Source organism: Aethalodelphis obliquidens, unplaced genomic scaffold, assembly GCF_003676395.1.
Source record: "Aethalodelphis obliquidens isolate GAN/ISIS:26980383/991018 unplaced genomic scaffold, ASM367639v1 scaffold1, whole genome shotgun sequence".
NCBI lineage: Eukaryota > Metazoa > Chordata > Mammalia > Artiodactyla > Delphinidae > Aethalodelphis > Aethalodelphis obliquidens.
The window spans coordinates 25917513-25934270 of NW_020837945.1; positions in this window are offsets into that span (position 1 = coordinate 25917513).

Genomic DNA, 16758 nt, shown 5'->3' on the forward strand with positions numbered 1-16758 from the left:
AATGCTTGGTGTCAGTCTATTTATCTCTTGTAAAAATAAAATACTGTGTGTGTGTGTGTGGAAAAAAAAAAAAGTCACCCAGAATTGGCCTAAAATAAATAAATAAAAATAAATAAATAAATATTTTGAAAAAGAATTTACCCTGACACAACCAGGAGGCATGAATTTGCACATATAATTCATCTTTTTCTATGAAACAAATTGTTATCTAATTTTTGGATTAAATTTTTTTTTTTTTCGATACGCGGGCCTCTCACTGCTGTGGCCTCTCCCGCCGTGGAGCACAGGCTCCGGACGCGCAGGCCGAGCGCTCCGTGGCCCACAGGCCCAGCCGCTCCGCGGCATGTGGGATCCTCCCGGACCGGGGCACGAAGCCGTGTCCCCTGCATCGGCAGGCGGACTCTCAACCACTGCGCCACCAGGGAAGCCCTGGATAAAAGTTTTTGAACAAAGTTAACAACATCCTTACTTCATATTCAGTGGAGTACCATTATATAATAAAAAGATGACTAAAAAAAGAAAGCACTTTTTTATTCTTTTTTAAAAATATTTATTTGTTTATTTATTTACGGCTGCACCAGGTCTTAGTTGCGGCACGTGGGATCATTTTTTTTTTTAGTTGCGGCATGCAGACTTCTTAGTTGTGGCACGCATGCGGGATCTAGTACCCTGACCAGGGATCAAACCCGGGCGCCCTGCATTGGGAGCGTGCAATCTTACCCACTGGACCACCAGGGAAGTCCCAACAGTTCTATTCTTGAATAAACATTAAATAAGAATGTGATGCCATAAAAAAGAATGAAATAATGCCATTTGCAGCAACATGGATGGACTTAGAAATTATCATATTAAGTGAAGAAAGCCAGACAGAGAAAGGCAAATATCATATGATATCACTTATATGTGGAATTCTAAAAGAAAAAAAAAAAAAAGGCACAATTAACTTATTTCCAAAACAGAAAGACACTCACAGACACAGAAAACAAATTTATGGTTACCAAAGGGGAAAGGGGAGTGTGAGGAGGGATAATTTAGGAGACTAGGATTAAGATATACACACTACTATGTATAAAATAGATAACGAGCAAGGATCTACTGTACAGCACAGGGAACTATACTTGATACAATATAATAACCTATAAGGGAAATGAATTTGAAAAAGAATATATACATATATATGTATAACTGAATCTCTGTGCTGTACACCTGAAACTTACACGATATTGCAAATCAACTGTACTTCAATTTAAAAATTAAAAAAAAAAAAGTGATGCCCAACACAGGCAATCTGGTAAGAGACCATAAAATACAGAGAGAAATCCCACCTGTCACCCACATAGCCAATCAGATAGAACACATTACATACAGGTTCTCAAGTTTAACAATAACTAGTCCTTAGGTCAGAAGACTTGACAGCACCATTTTATTTCACATAGTTCATCCTACATTTACCTAGAGGTGCCCATCTGTTAGGTACTCGGCTTTATGTAAAGGAAAAACAAACTTCTCATATCTTTGTGTTAGAAGGTAATTTTACAACTTGGAGCCAGGTCAACTTGAGTTAGGCTCCTACACTCCTGCTGAAACTTGGAGACAGGGCGCTATCTTCCTTGGATGTTTACATGGAAAAAAGATGGTTCCCTAGTTCTTGAGAAATGGATTCCTGGGTCGAAAAGCTGACAAAAGCCCTATCTAGTTCACAAAAGAATTTATATACACTTCAACGAGAAGAGAAGGTACTTCCAATCACAATTTGTAACGTAAATGCTCTAAGAAAAAAGAGGGAGAGGGAAATCTCTTCCCTAATTTTCAACAAGGAGAATTAAGTATCTTACTTTTAATTTGTATTTGTCCTTACATGTGTCAACAGCCTTTAATGGATGGTCCCATTTACAACAGCAACAAAAATTATAAAATACTTAGGAACTATCTTAACAAGAAATGAACAAAAACTAAAGATAGAAAATTTTAAGAAAAAATTTCGTGTCCTCTCTGAAGGACACAAAAGAAAACTTGATCAAAAGGAAGGGCATGCTTCTTTTTAGTCTGAGAAAAAACTTGACATCACATAAATGTCAATTACCCATGTGCTTTTTAATCCTTGTTATACAATAAATAATGACTTTTCAAAAAAAAACTAGACAAGATAACAATGTCATTCATTTTAAAAAATTAAATAGGCAAAAACGGCCAAGAAAACGGCCAAGTGAAGAGCAATACAGGAGGACTGATCATTGTTGAAATATATTACAAACCCTTAACAGTTACAGCAGTGTTGTCTGGCTCATGAATAAATAGACCAAGTTACAGAATAGAATGTCCAAAAATAGACCAAGATACATAAGAGGATTAAGGATGACAATTCCAACCAATAGGGAAAAGATAAGCAATTTAATTTATAATGGTGGGACAACTGGGTAGCCAGCTCGGAAAAAAATCAAAATAGAACACAAATCTCACAATGTACACTAGAAGAAATTCTTAATCAAAAATTTTTATAAAAAGAAAGCCATAAATGTACTAGAAGAAAACAAGAAAAGATCTTTCTATGACTCCAACATCCAGAGTCTTAAAAGAAGACTAATAAATTCAATTACATAATCGAAGCTTATGTGTGACAAAACAAAACAGAGAATCAAAACCAAAAAGCTTATAAGCAAAATCAAAAAACAATGACAAATTGGTAAAGATATTTGAAATTTATTGTAGACCAAGACCTAACATCCATAAAATATAAAATGTATTTCAACAGGTAAGAAAAATAAAAAACTATAAAAATGGATAAAGGATATGGATAGACAATTCACCAAAAAGAAAATATAAATGCATCTCAAATATCTGGAAAAGATGTGTAATCTCCCTTGTAACATAAGAAATACAGATCAGAACTACCTTTCATTTTTACTCATCAGATGAATAAAAAGCCAAAAGTTTGATAATATACTCTGTTGGTTAAACTGTGGAAAAATGGGCACTGTCATAAATCACTGATGGAGCTATAGCTTGTCACAACCCCTAATGGAATATAATTGGACAACATCTACAGGAATAACAAATTCATAAGATATTCTTGGAATTAGCAATTCCATTTATAACATTTTATTCTACAGAAATACTCATATATATGTAAAAGGGTATATATACACAGTTACTAACTGAAGCATTTTTTTGTAATAGCAAAATTTGGAAACAATCCAATAAAATATTATGTAGCTACAAAAAGAATGAGGAAGTTATTTATGTACTGTTATATAATTATCTGCAAAATATATTAATATAAAAAAATACATAGAGGGCTTCCCTGGTGGCGCAGTGGTTGAGAGTCCGCCTGCCAATGCAGGCGACACGGGCTCGTGCCCCAGTCCAGGAAGATCCCACATGCCATGGAGCGGCTAGGCCCGTAAGCCATGGTGGCTGAGCCTGCGCGTCTGGAGCCTGTGCTCCACAATGGGAGAGGTAACAACAGTGAGAGGCCCGCGTACCACAAAAAAAAAAAAAAGAAAAAAAAAAATACATAGAACCATTTGTATAATATACTACCTGCCATTTATGTTAAAAGGTCAGAAAATAACATTTGTATTTATGTATTAATAAAACTAATTTCCATTTCTCTCTCTCTCCTTCTCCACCTCTTCGAATTCCTCCCGCTCCCCCCACAAAAACATAATAAAAATTTCAGAATTAATTAAATAAATGTGGCTACCTTGCTGGAAAGAGGGTGCCAGCTGGGGCAAGTAAGGATGGGCAGAAAGGAGACTGCTCAGTGTAGTTTTTTTTTGTTTTTTTTTTTAACATCTTTATTGGAGTATAATTGCTTTACAATGGTGTGTTAGTCTCTGCTTTAAAACAAAATGAATCAGTTATACATAAACATATGTTCCCATATCTCCACCCTCTTGCGTCTCCCTCCCTCCCACCCTCCCTATCCCACCCATCCAGGTGGTCACAAAGCACCGAGCTGGTCTCCCTGTGCTATGCAGCTGCTTCCCACTAGCTAGCTATTTGGTAATGTATATATGTCCATGCCACTCTCGCGTTTTGTCAGAGCTTACCCTTCCCCCACCCCATATTCACAAGTCCATTCTCTAGTAGGTCTGTGTCTTTTTTCCTGTTTTACCCCTAGGTTCTTCATGACTTTTTTTTTTCTTAAATTCCATATATATGTGTTAGCATACGGTATTTGTCTTTCTCTTTCTGACTTACTTCACTCTGTATGACAGACTCTAGGTCCATCCACCTCATTACAAATAGCTCAAATTCGTTTCTTTTTATGAGTAATAAATTCGTTTCTTTTTATGAGTAATATTCCATTGTAGATATATGCCACATTTCTTTATCCATTCATACAATGATGGAAACTTAGGTTGTTTCCATCTCCGGGCTATTGTAAATAGAGCTGCAATGAACATTTTGGTACATGACTCTTTTTGAATTATGGTTTTCTCAGGGTATATGCCCAGTAGTGGGATTGCTGGGTCATATGGTAGTTCTATTTGTAGTTTTTAAGGAACCTCCATACTGTTCTCCATAGTGGCTGTACCAATTCACATTCCCACCAGCAGTGCAAGAGGGTTCCCTTTTCTCTACACCCTCTCCAGCATTTATTGCTTCTAGATTTTTTGATGATGGCCATTCTGACTGGTGTGAGATGATATCTCATTGTAGATTTGATTTGCATTTCTCTAATGATTAATGATGTTGAGCATTCTTTCATGTGTTTGTTGGCAGTCTGTACATCTTCTTTGGAGAAATGTCTATTTAGGTCTTCTGCCCATTTTGGATTGGGTTGTTTGTTTATTTGTTATTGTTCTGCATGAGCTACTTATAAATTTTGTATATTAATCCTTTGTCAGTTGCTTCATTTGCAAATATTTTCTCCCATTCTGAGGGTTGTCTTTTGGTCTTGTTTATGGTTTCCTTTAAAGCTTTGAAGTGTCATTAGGTCCCATTTGTTTATTTTTGTTTTATTTCCATTTCTCTAGGAGGTGGGTCAAAAAGGATCTTGCTGTGATTTATGTCATAGAGTGTTCTGCCTATGCTTTTCTCTATGAGTTTGATAGTTTCTGGCCTTACATTTAGGTCTTTAATCCATTTTGAGCTTATTTTTGTGTATGGTGTTAGGGAGTGATCTAATCCCATACTTTTACATGTACCTGTCCAGTTTTCCCAGTACCACTTATTGAAGAGGCTGTCCTTTCTCCACTGTACATTTCCTGCATCCTTTATCAAAGATAAGGTGACCATATGTGCATGGGTTTATCTCTGGGCTTTCTATCCTCTTCCATTGATCTATCTTTTTGGTTTTTTGCCAGTACCATACTGTCTTGATTACTGTAGCTTTGTAGTATAGTCTGAAGTCAGGGAGCCTGATTCCTCCAGCTCCTTTTTTCGTTCTCAAGATTGCTTTGGCTATTCGGGGTCTTTTGTGTTTCCATACAAATTGTGAATTTTTTTTGATCTAGTTCTGTGAAAAATGCCAGTGGTAGTTTGATAGGGATTGCATTGACTCTGTAGATTGCTTTGGGTAGTAGAGTCATTTTCACAATGTTGATTTTTCCAATCCAAGAGCATGGTATATCTCTCCATCTATTTGTATTATCTTTAATTTCTTTCATCAGTGTCTTATAATTTTCTGCATACAGGTCTTTTGTCTCCTTCGGGAGGTTTATTCCTAGATATTTTATTCGTTTTGTTGCAATGGTAAATGGGAGTGTTTTCTTGATTTCACTTTCAGATTTTTCATCATTAGTGTATAGGAATGCCAGAGATTTCTGCGCACTAATTTTGTATTCTGCTACTTTACCAACTTCATTGATTAGCTCTAGTAGTTTTCTGGTAGCATCTTTAGGATTCTCTATGTATAGTACCATGTCATCTGCAAACAGTGACAGCTTTACTTCTTCTTTTCCGATTTGGAGTCCTTTTATTTCCTTTTCTTCTCTGATTGCTGTGGCTAAAACTTCCAAAACTATGTTGAATTAACAGTGGTGAGAGTGGACATCCTTGTCTCTTTCCTGATCTTAGTGGAAATGCTTTCAGTTTTTCACCATTGAGGACGATGTTGGCTGTGGATTTGTCATATATGGCCTTCATTATGTTGAGGAAAGTTCCCTCTATGCGTATTTTCTGCAGGGTTTTTATCATAAATGGGTGTTGAATTTTGTCAAAAGCTTTCTCTGCATCTATTGAGATGTTCATATGGTTTTTCTCCTTCAATTTGTTAATATGGTGTATCACGTTGATTGATTTGCGTATATTGAAGAATCCTTGCATTCCTGGAATAAACCCCACTTGATCATGGTGTATGATCCTTTTAATGCGCTGTTGGATTCTGTTTGCTAGTAGTTTGTTGAGGATTTTTGCATCTATGTTCATCAGTGATATTGGCCTGTAGTTTTCTTTCTTTGTGACACGCTTGTCTGGTTTTGGTATCAAGGTGATGGTGGCCTCGTAGAATGAGTTTGGGAGTGTTCCTCCCTCTGCTATATTTTGGAAGAGTTTGAGAAGGATAGGTGTTAGCTCTTCTCTAAATGTTTGATAGAATTTGCCTGTGAAGCCATCTGGTCCTGGGCTTTTGTTTGTTGGAAGATTTTTAATCACAGTCTCAATTTCAGTGCTTGTGACTGGTCTGTTCATATTTTCTATTTCTTCCTGATTCAGTCTTGGCAGATTGTGCCTTTCTAAGAATTTGTCCATTTCTTCCAGGTTGTCCATTTTATTGGCATAGAGTTGCTTGTAGTAATCTCTCATGATCTTTTGTATTTCTGCAGTGTCAGTTGTTACTTCTCCTTTTTCATTTCTAATCCTATTGATTTCAGTCTTCTCCTTTTTTTTCCTGATGAGTCTGGCTAATGGTTTATCAATTTTGTTTATCTTCTCTAAGAACCAGCTTTTCGTTTTATTGATCTTTGCTATCATTTCCTTCATTTCTTTTTCATTTATTTCTGATCTGATATTTATGTTTTCTTTCCTTCTGCTAACTTTGGGGTTTTTTGTTCTTCTTCCTCTAATTGCTTTAGGTGCAAGGTTAGGTTGTTTATTCGAGATGTTTCCTGTTTCTTAAGGTAGGATTGTATTGCTATACACTTCCCTTTTACAACTGCTTTTGCTGCATCCCATAGGTTTTGGGTCGTCGTGTCTCCATTGTCATTTGTTTCTAGGTACTTTTTGACTTCCTCTTTGATTTCTTCAGTGATCACTTCGTTATTAAGTAGTGTATTGTCTAGCCTCCATGTGTTTGTATTTTTTACAGATCTTTTCCTGTAATTGATATCTAGTCTCATAGCATTGTGGTCAGAAAAGATACTTGATACAATTTCAACTTTCTTAAATTTTCCAAGGCTTGATTTGTGACCCAAGATATGATCTATCCTGGAGAATGTTCCATGAGCACTTGAGAAAAATGTGTATTCTGTTGTTTTTGGATGGAATGTCCTATAAATATCAATTAAGTACATCTTGTTTAATGTATCATTTAAAGCTTGTGTTTCCTTATTTGTTTTCATTTTGGATGATCTGTCCTTTGGTGAACGTGGGGTGTTAAAGTCCCCTACTATGAATGTGTTACTCTCGATTTCCCCTTTTATGGCTGTAAGTATTTGCCTTATGTATTCAGGTGCTCCTATGTTGGGTGCATAAATATTTACAATTGTTATATCTTCTTCTTGGATTGATCCCTTGATCATTATGTAGTTTCCTTCTTTGTCTCTTCTAATAGTCTTTATTTTAAAGTCTATTTTGTCTGATATGAGAATTGCTACTCCAGCTTTCTTTTGGTTTCCTTTGCATGGAATATCTTTTTCCATCCCCTTACTTTCAGTCTGTATGTGTCTCTAGGTCTGAAGTGGGTCTCTTGTAGACAGCAAATATATGGGTCTTGTTTTTGTATCCATTCAGCAAATCTGTGTCTTTTGGTGGGAGCATTTAGTCCATTTACATTTAAGGTAATTATCGATATGCATGTTCCTATTCCCATTTTCTTAATTGTTTTGGGCTTGTTATTGTAGGTCTTTTCCTTCTCTTGTGTTTCTTGCCTAGAGAAGTTCCTTTAGCATTTGCTGTAAAGCTGGTTTGGTGGTGCTGAACTCTCTCAGCTTTTGCTTGTCTGTAAAGGTTTTAATTTCTCCATCAAATCTGAATGAGATCCTTGCTGGGTAGGGTAATCTTGGTTGCAGGTTTTTCTCCTTCATCACTTTCAATATGTCCTGCCACTCCCTTCTGGCTTGCAGAGTTTCTGCTGAAAGATCAGCTGTTAACCTTATGTGGATTCCCTTGTGTGTTATTTGTTGTTTTTCCCTTGCTGCTTTTAATATGTTTTCTTTGTATTTAATTTTTGACAGTTTGATTAGTATGTGTCTTGGTGTATTTCTCCTTGGATTTATCCTGTATGGGACTCTCTGTGCTTCCTGGACTTGATTAACTATTTCCTTTCCCATATTAGGGAAGTTTTCAACTTTAATCTCTTCAAATATTTTCTGTTCCTTTCTTTTTCTCTTCTTCTTCTGGAACCCCTATAATTCAAATGTTGCTGTGTTTAATGTTGTCCCAGAGGTCTCTGAGATTGTCCTCAGTTCTTTTCATTCTTTTTTCTTTATTCTGCTCTGAAGTAGTTATTTCCACTATTTTATCTTCCAGGTCACTTATCCGTTCTTTTGCCTCAGTTATTCTGCTATTGATCCCATCTAGAGTATTTTTAATTTCATTTATTGTGTTGTTCATCGTTGCTTGTTTCATCTTTAGTTCTTCTATGTCCTTATTAAATGTTTCTTGCATTTTCTCTATTCTATTTTCAAGATTTTGGATCATCTTTACTATCATTATTCTGAATTCTTTTTCAGGTAGACTGCCTATTTCCTCTTCATTTGTTAGGTCTGGTGGGTTTTTATCTTGCTCCTTCATCTGCTGTGTGTTTTTCTGTCTTCTCATTTTGCTTATCTTACTGTGTTTGAGGTCTTCTTTTTGCAGGCTGCAGGTTCGTAGTTCCTATTGGTTTTGGTGTCTGTCCCCAGTGGCTATAGTTGGTTCAGTGGGTTGTGTAGGCTTCCCTGTGGAGGGGACTAGTGCCTGTGTTCCAGCGGATGAGGCTGGATCTGTCTTTCTGGTGGGCAGGTCCATGTCTGGTGCTGTGTTTTTGGGGTGTCTGTGAACTTAGTATGATTTTAGGCAGCCTCTCTGCTAAGGGGTGGGGTTGTGTTCCTGTCTTGCTAGTTGTTTGGCATGGGATGTCCAGCACTGTAGCTTGCTGGTTGTTGAGTGAAGCTGGGTGTTAGTGTTGAGATGGAGATCTCTGGCAGATTTTCGCCATTTGATATTATGTGGAGCTGGGAGGTCTCTGTGGACCAGTGTCCTGAAGTTGGCTCTCCTACCTCAGAGGCACAGCAGTGACTCCTGGCTGTAGCACCAGGAGCCTTTCATCCACACAGCTCAGAATAAAAAGGAGAAAAAGAAGAAAGAAAGAAAGAAAGAAAGAAAGAAAGAAAGAAAGAAAGAAAGAAAGAAAGAAAGAAAGAAAGAAAGAAAGAAAGAAAGAAAGAAAGAAAGAAAGAGAGAGAGAAAGAAAGAAAGAAAGAAAGAAAGAAAGAAAGAAAGAAAGAAAGAAAGGAAGGAAGGAAGGAAGGAAGGAAGGAAGGAAGGAAGAAAGGAAGGAAGGATGGGAGGAAGGAAGGAAGGACGGGAGGAAGGAGGGAAGAAGGGAGGGAGGGAGGAAGGAAAGAAGGAAGGAAGGAGGGAAGGAAGGAAGGAGGGAAGGAAGGAAAGAAAGAAAGATAGAAGATAAAATAAACTAAAATAAAGTTATTAAAATAAAAGCTAAGTATTAAGAAAAAAAATTTGTTTAAGAAAAAAATACAAAAAAAAAAAAAAAAAAACCGGATGGATAGACCCCTAGCACAAATGGTGGAAGGAAAGCTATACAGACAAAATCTCATACAGAAGCATACACATACACACTCACAAAAAGAGGAAAAGGGGAAAAACTCATAGATCTTGCTCTCGAAGTCCACCTCCTCAATTTGGGATGATTCATTGTCTATTCAGGTATTCCACAGATGCAGGTACATCAAGTTGATTGTGGAGCTTTAATCCGCTGCTTCTGAGGCTGCTGGGGGTTATTTCCCTTTCTCTTCTTTGTTCTCACAGCTCCTGGGGCTCAGCTTTGGATTTGGCCCCGCCTCTGCGTGTAGGTTGCTGGAGGGCGTCTGTTCTCAGCTCAGACACGATGGGGTTAAAGGAGCAGCTGCTTCGGGGACTCTGGCTCACTCAGGCCGGGGGGAGGGAGGGGTACGAAGTGCGGGGTGAGCCTGCGGCGGCAGAGGCCAGCAAGACGTTGCACCAGCCTGAGGCGCGCCGTGCGTTCTCCCGGGGAAGTTGTCCCTGGATCCTGGGACCCTGGCAGTGGCGGGCTGCACAGGCTCCCCGGAAGGGGGGTATGGTTAGTGACCTGTGCTTGCACACAGGCTTCTTGGTGGCGGCAGCAGCAGCCTTAGCGTCTCATGCCCGTCTCTGGGGTCTGTGCTTTTAGCCGCGACTCGCGCCCGTCTCTGGAGCTCCTTTAAGCAGCGCTCTTAATCCCCTCTCCTCGCACACCAGGAAACAAAGAGGTAAGAAAAAGTCTGGCTCTTCGGCACGTCCAGACTTTTTCCTGGACTCCCTCCCGGCTAGCAGCTGCGCACTAGCCCCCTTCAGGCTGTGTTCACGACGTCAACCCCAGTCCTCTCCCTGCGCTCCGACCGAAGCCCGAGCCTCCGCTCCCAGCCCCGCCCGCCCCGGCGGGTGAACAGACAAGCCTCTCGGGCTGGTGAGTGCCGGTCGGCACCGATCCTCTGTGCGGGAATCTCTCGGCTTTGCCCTCCGCGCCCTGTGCTCTCCGCCTCAGCTCCAAAGCTTCCCCCCTCCGCCACCCGCAGTCTCCGCCCACGAAGGGGCTTCCTAGCGTGTGGAAACCTTTCCTCCTTCACAGCTCCCTCCCACTGGTGCAGGTCCCGTCCCTATCCTTTTGTCTCTGTTTATTTTTTTTCTTTTGCCCTACCCAAGTATGTGGGGAGTTTCTTGCCTCTTGGGAGGTCTGAGGTCTTCTGCCAGCGTTCAGTAGGTGTTCTGTAGGAGTTGTTCCACATGTAGATGTATTTCTGGTGTATCTGTGGGGAGGAAGGTGATCTCTGCGTCTTACTCTTCCGCCATCTTCCCCCGAGTCTATTTGCATCTGTCAGTGTCGATTTTTATAGGTATTCTTAACCAAGCAGATTCATTACTATTTTAAGTAACAATTAAAAACTTTAAAAACAGAATATATATTAAGCATATGCACATTAGACCATAATTAAGTCGGCTTTGAGTCAAAGCCAAAAAAAATCAATTAAAAATCATAAATGCCTATATTTTTCTAAAACATTTCTATACCTAATTATTTAAATAGCCAGTAGTAGAAGCCCTTAGGTCTAAATCCCTTTTACTGAATGCTTAGCTGGGAAGAGCTTAGACTTGCAGTGTATCAAGAAGGGCATGGTCTTATGATTTAGGCTATATTTCCATTTAGTTAACATATTTATAATTTAGTAAAAAGGCTGCCCTTGTACCAAATGTGATAAATTATTTCCTCAATTTAATCAGATGGACTCACATTGTTAGAACTGAGTTTTTGCTTTAATTTTTTTTTAATTGTCCACTATTTGACCATTCTGTTTTAGAGTCTTCCCAGGGTAACTCCTTTGAGATTTTAAATTATACGTAAAATAGGAAGGAGCATAAATGAGGCCCTGTTGGGAAGCAGCTCAGCATTTACAAAGTTCTGTTAAGAGAACCACTGACCGAAACCGCTCACCCTGGCCAGGCACCACAGTAACTATTTGCATGAGTTATTTTATGACAGGAGGTCCTGGTAAGGAGCACGGAGCTAACAAGCCACCACCAACCGGAAGAATTCGGGTAAGGTCAAAAGGAGAGAGAAGACACCAGTCCATATGTCCTGCCAACCTCCCAGAATCCTCCTGGCTGGAATCCATCTTGGCTGAGTGATGCTCACGCCACCAGGAAGGACCCTGAGTCAGAGTGATTGGCCAGAGACAACCCGGAAACTAACCCCATCACCATAAAACCCGAGACTACGAGCCACATGGCAGAGCAGTTCTCCTGGGTTCCTTACCCTCCTGCTCTCCGCCCGGGCGCCCCTTCCCAATAAAGTCTCTTGCTTTGTCAGCACGTGTGTCTCCTCGGACAATTCATTTCCAAGTGTTAGACAAGAGCCCACTCTCGGGCCCTGGAAGGGGTCCCCCTTCCTGCAACAGGTCTGGCAATTGACCTAATTATTATATTTGCTATTAGAGAGCCTTCTAAGAACTGAGTTTCCACAGCCTCACTCACATAATTTATAATTCAGGTATATCACAGGTTACTGGATTACTAGGTCTGATCATCTCTTCCACGCAAATTGTTTTATACTCGAGTTTTTGTTTTTTAAGAAGTCGACGCAAAGCTTCATACCCAAAATGTGAATGCAGTCAGGACCCTGTGCAGGGAGAAAACAGGATGGTTGATGTGCTTTAAAAATAAATTAGAGAAAGTCACCCAGAAGCAAATCTTCTCTGTTTTAGGAAGCATTTGAGTAGTTAAATAACTTAAGGGGGAAATAGGCCCACATGGGGTGCGTAAAGGGCTCCGAAGGGTGAAAAAGCAGCTTTTGTTTTTCAAGCAAGGTTTTATTGTTCAAGGAAGCAGCAGGTAGGAAGCTGTCACTTGGAAGGAAATGAGTCTTTTTACATAAAGAATCCAGAACCTCTGGGAGGCAAGGTTTCAATGGTCCAACTCCGCTCCCAGAGCCTTGAAGTTAGGAAAACTCCGGGTCAACCAGGGTGGCCCTGGAGACAGTAACCTGGAGAGGAGGGTCGGTCTGACTGAGGACCTGGGGTTTGTGAAGGAAATGGACAGAGTTGTTGAGGGAGGGGTAAGCACTGGCTTGAGCACAGTGCAGCTGACGAATCTGGCCTCGACAGTCGTGTTTGGAAAACAGGTGAGTGAGCACCAAGAGAACTTTGTCAGCCAACCGTGTCATCAGTCTCTGATGGTGTTTGGAAAGTCTGGTGTTTGCAAATATGACCAACCTGGCTGGAGTCCTTAACGATTGAGTTCTTAAGAAGGAGGTTCTAGACCTCTTATTCATGGGCAAATGCGGGTGGCAGGGAAGGATCGGGAGTTTGGGATTAGCAGATGCAAACTATTATATATAGGATGGATAACAACGAGGACCTATTGTTTAGCACAGGGAACTATAATCAATATCCTGTGATAAACCATAATGGAAAAGGATATGAAAAAGAATATATAGATGTATAAATGAGTCACTTTGCTGTACAGCATAAATTAACACAACATTGTAAATCAACTATACTTCAATTAAAAAGAAAAAAAGGCAAAAGGATACCAGGGACATTGATTGAGCAAATAAGAGGATGCAGCAAATCTGCCCCTAGTTTTGAGGCAGCGATGCACATTTGAAAACATCCTGTGTGAACTTATGAAACTTCGTTTTTTATATCAGGTCACTCACATTACTCACTCAGCTGACTGTGGTTGTTTCCCAGGTAGTGAGAAAGGTTCAAACTCAAATGCCTTCAGGAATAAAGCAGCTGAAACAATTGTCATATAACAAGGAATGCTTGTGACCACAGAAAACTAAAGGGTACATCTCTTACTCAGGGGAATCCAATTCAATGATATTTAAAAATCTGAGCTAAGACAAGAAAAAATATATCATAAGCCTGTATGTCATTGAAGTCATAACTTCAACTGTCACTTTGATACTCCACAACTTCAGTATAGCTAGAACCTGTTCTGATTTACTCCTATGTGTTTCTGCTCCCCCAGGGTCACTAAGGAAGACTTTTAAAGGCTCCTATAAAGAATAGTCAACACCTTATCGAGCCACAACTCAGCTTCAAGCTCTAGGTCCTAAAGACCCAGAGATGACTAAGACAAGTCCTCGATGAGGTGCCAGATGCAGTTTGATACTGTCAGGACAATTTGCTGAGTTTCCTGTATCCTGTCCCCTCATTCATCAAGGATACTTCTCTGTAACATTGCTGGATAAACCCATTTTCACTTCCTTATGGGTTTTTGTGCAATATTTATGACTCATTTCTTTTATCACATTAGAAACCCGTTCATGCCTTTATCAGCTCATGCCTACACATCTCACCCTCATTGTTCCTCCTTCCACTGCAGTCTCTGGATACGCACAAACCCTAGCTTACACCTCTGACTCTGCCTTCTGCACTATGTACCCAGCAGAGTTCCTGGCCCACCGTGTGATTTTTGTGTGCTTAATGATATCAACTGAGTTCTGTTGGCCTGGAATTCTGGTTGACACTCTTGATCTTTCTCTTTGTGAGTCTCTTGATACGGACATGAATCTTTGCACTTAAACACAAGGTTAAGAGACCTAGTTTCCTGGTCTCTGAACCTTGCCTTCTCTCTGGTTTGGTGTGACATTTTGACTTTGCTTTTCCTCTCTGTAAGCAGAGTGCCCTGTACCCTTCTCTCCCCCATGAACAGATGTTTCAACACTAAGATGCAATTTCTTTTCTGCACTCTCAGCTCCTCAAGCTTGTAGTTTCGCCTAGTTCTTTTCAGTTTGTCCCAACTTCTTGTTACTTATAATTCCCCTGATACTTTTGAAAATATCTTTCTGTAAAGCTCCTCTTAGAAAGGTGAGAAACTTAGAGTGTAAAAATGAATAGTAAAAGAGAAGGAACTCATGCACTAGAGACCCCATCTTTAGAGAAAACTTAATCCCCATCATCCATTAAAAATGGTAAAGCATTAATAGGAAGATTTTGGCTGCAGAATAAAAGTCCTTCCTATATCTACCTTATCTGCCCCATTCTGTTCCCCTATTTTTAGTCCTGAAATTATGTTTTTTTTTCATCAAAGAAAATATCCATGTGACTATATGGGTATGCAACAGATCATTTTTGGCTACTTAATTCTTACCTAAGAAGTTGCTCTCTATTTCTCTAAAGATTTATTTCCTATACGATTTCCACTGTGAGTTTTTCATTTTAATTAGTGAAATCCATCCTCATTCTTGCAGCCATAGGACCTTTCTCACCACCTGTACATTCAGTTTAGCCAATACAAACACTTCTTTCCCTTCTCACTCATTTATTTCTCACTAAATTCTCAAAGGGCACAGTGTTTAAGCCTCACTAGACAACATTTCCTTTAGGAGTAACTTTTTAAAAACACAAATAGCCTAATAAAACACCATATATTTCTAAATCTGTTTTCTAAATATACATTAAATTTTAGGGGTGAAAAAGAAAAGTCAAACTCAAAATTATTTCCAGTCATTTTGATTTCACATATTTCACATACTTTTCCTTTGCTGAAATTCTAGAATTACAACACTTTGTAAATATGGGATGAAGGCCACTCTCAGAGGCCAGTCAACTGAGCCTTGTCATTCACTTTTGATTTGTTGGCTTTGCTATGCCTACAATAATAGTCTGATTGTTTCAAAAGTGAAACATTTGTTAAAATCACAATTCGTTTTGTCACTAAGTGAATATGAATAGTATGAATATGAATAGTGCTGGAAGCCCAGGCAATTCCAGTTTTTCCCAAATCATCATCCACCCCCACCCCAAGTTCCTTGTTTAACATACTTTCCACAACCATTATTACTTGATGATTTGGTTCCAAGGCTGAGGGGAAACTCTATTCACCCTTCATGGAGGAATGCTACCATGTGAATTCCTAAGGGAAAACACATTTAGAGTTCCAGTTTGGACTGTACCAAGTACACCCACATTCCTAGAGCTATAAAATTCAACTCTGCTCTGACATGAAGAAGAAAGAAGTGACAAGATGGGTTAGTGCTGGCAGTGGGGCTAGGAAAGGGGAAGGTGGCAGGCATGTGGAGGACTGGGTATGAGTGACCACAAGACTTGGTCAGCCAGCTCAACAAAATAAGGAAGTTCCTGACGTCAGGGAGAGAAGGGAACTCCAAGCCAGCTACAAAACGGGAAGTGTACGTAAATGATGTTTATAGAACGCATGTTCATAAGCAAGAGAATGTACCTCTATTTGACCTTAAATACTTATTATGAAATATTTGGGGACTTTTCTAAGGATAAAGCTGCAATTGTTTGCTATTGCTGGTAAATGTCTTATAGGCTGTGGCATTATGGGAATTTGCCTAGCTTTTTGTGGCTGCCACCCAAAACTGGTGACCACAAAGTCAAAGTTAAATATAAGCTAAAATTAAATTACTCCCCTTCTTTGTTTTTGTAGTTCTGCTGAATGAAGACATTTTAGCAGTGATTTCATATTCATTAGGAGGATGGAATGTCACAGCAAGTCAATCATAGTCATAATGAAAATGCCAAGACATTCTTGTATGTTTTTCCACAATCCACTATATTCAATTGGGATAAAGTACAGGATGTCTAGTGATGTAATACTATAAATAGATGTAAATGCACTTTATCTCTCAATGTGAATAGATAGAGATGATAGAAATTTTTGAGTTGTGTTCAACAGCTTCCAAAGAACAACATCTAAATTTCTAGCTATAAAAGCAAATTTTTCAGGATTAAACTTCAAGCTCTTTTATATAACAAATCTGAAAACTATCCCCCTAGAAATAACCAAGGAAAAACACACAGTGTTTTCAGAGGGAAGAGAATCATTATCAGCACTCACAAAAATGGAGGGTGAGTGAGTTTGTTAAGTGTGGACATGTTAGAAGCTTGAACAGAGGGGTAT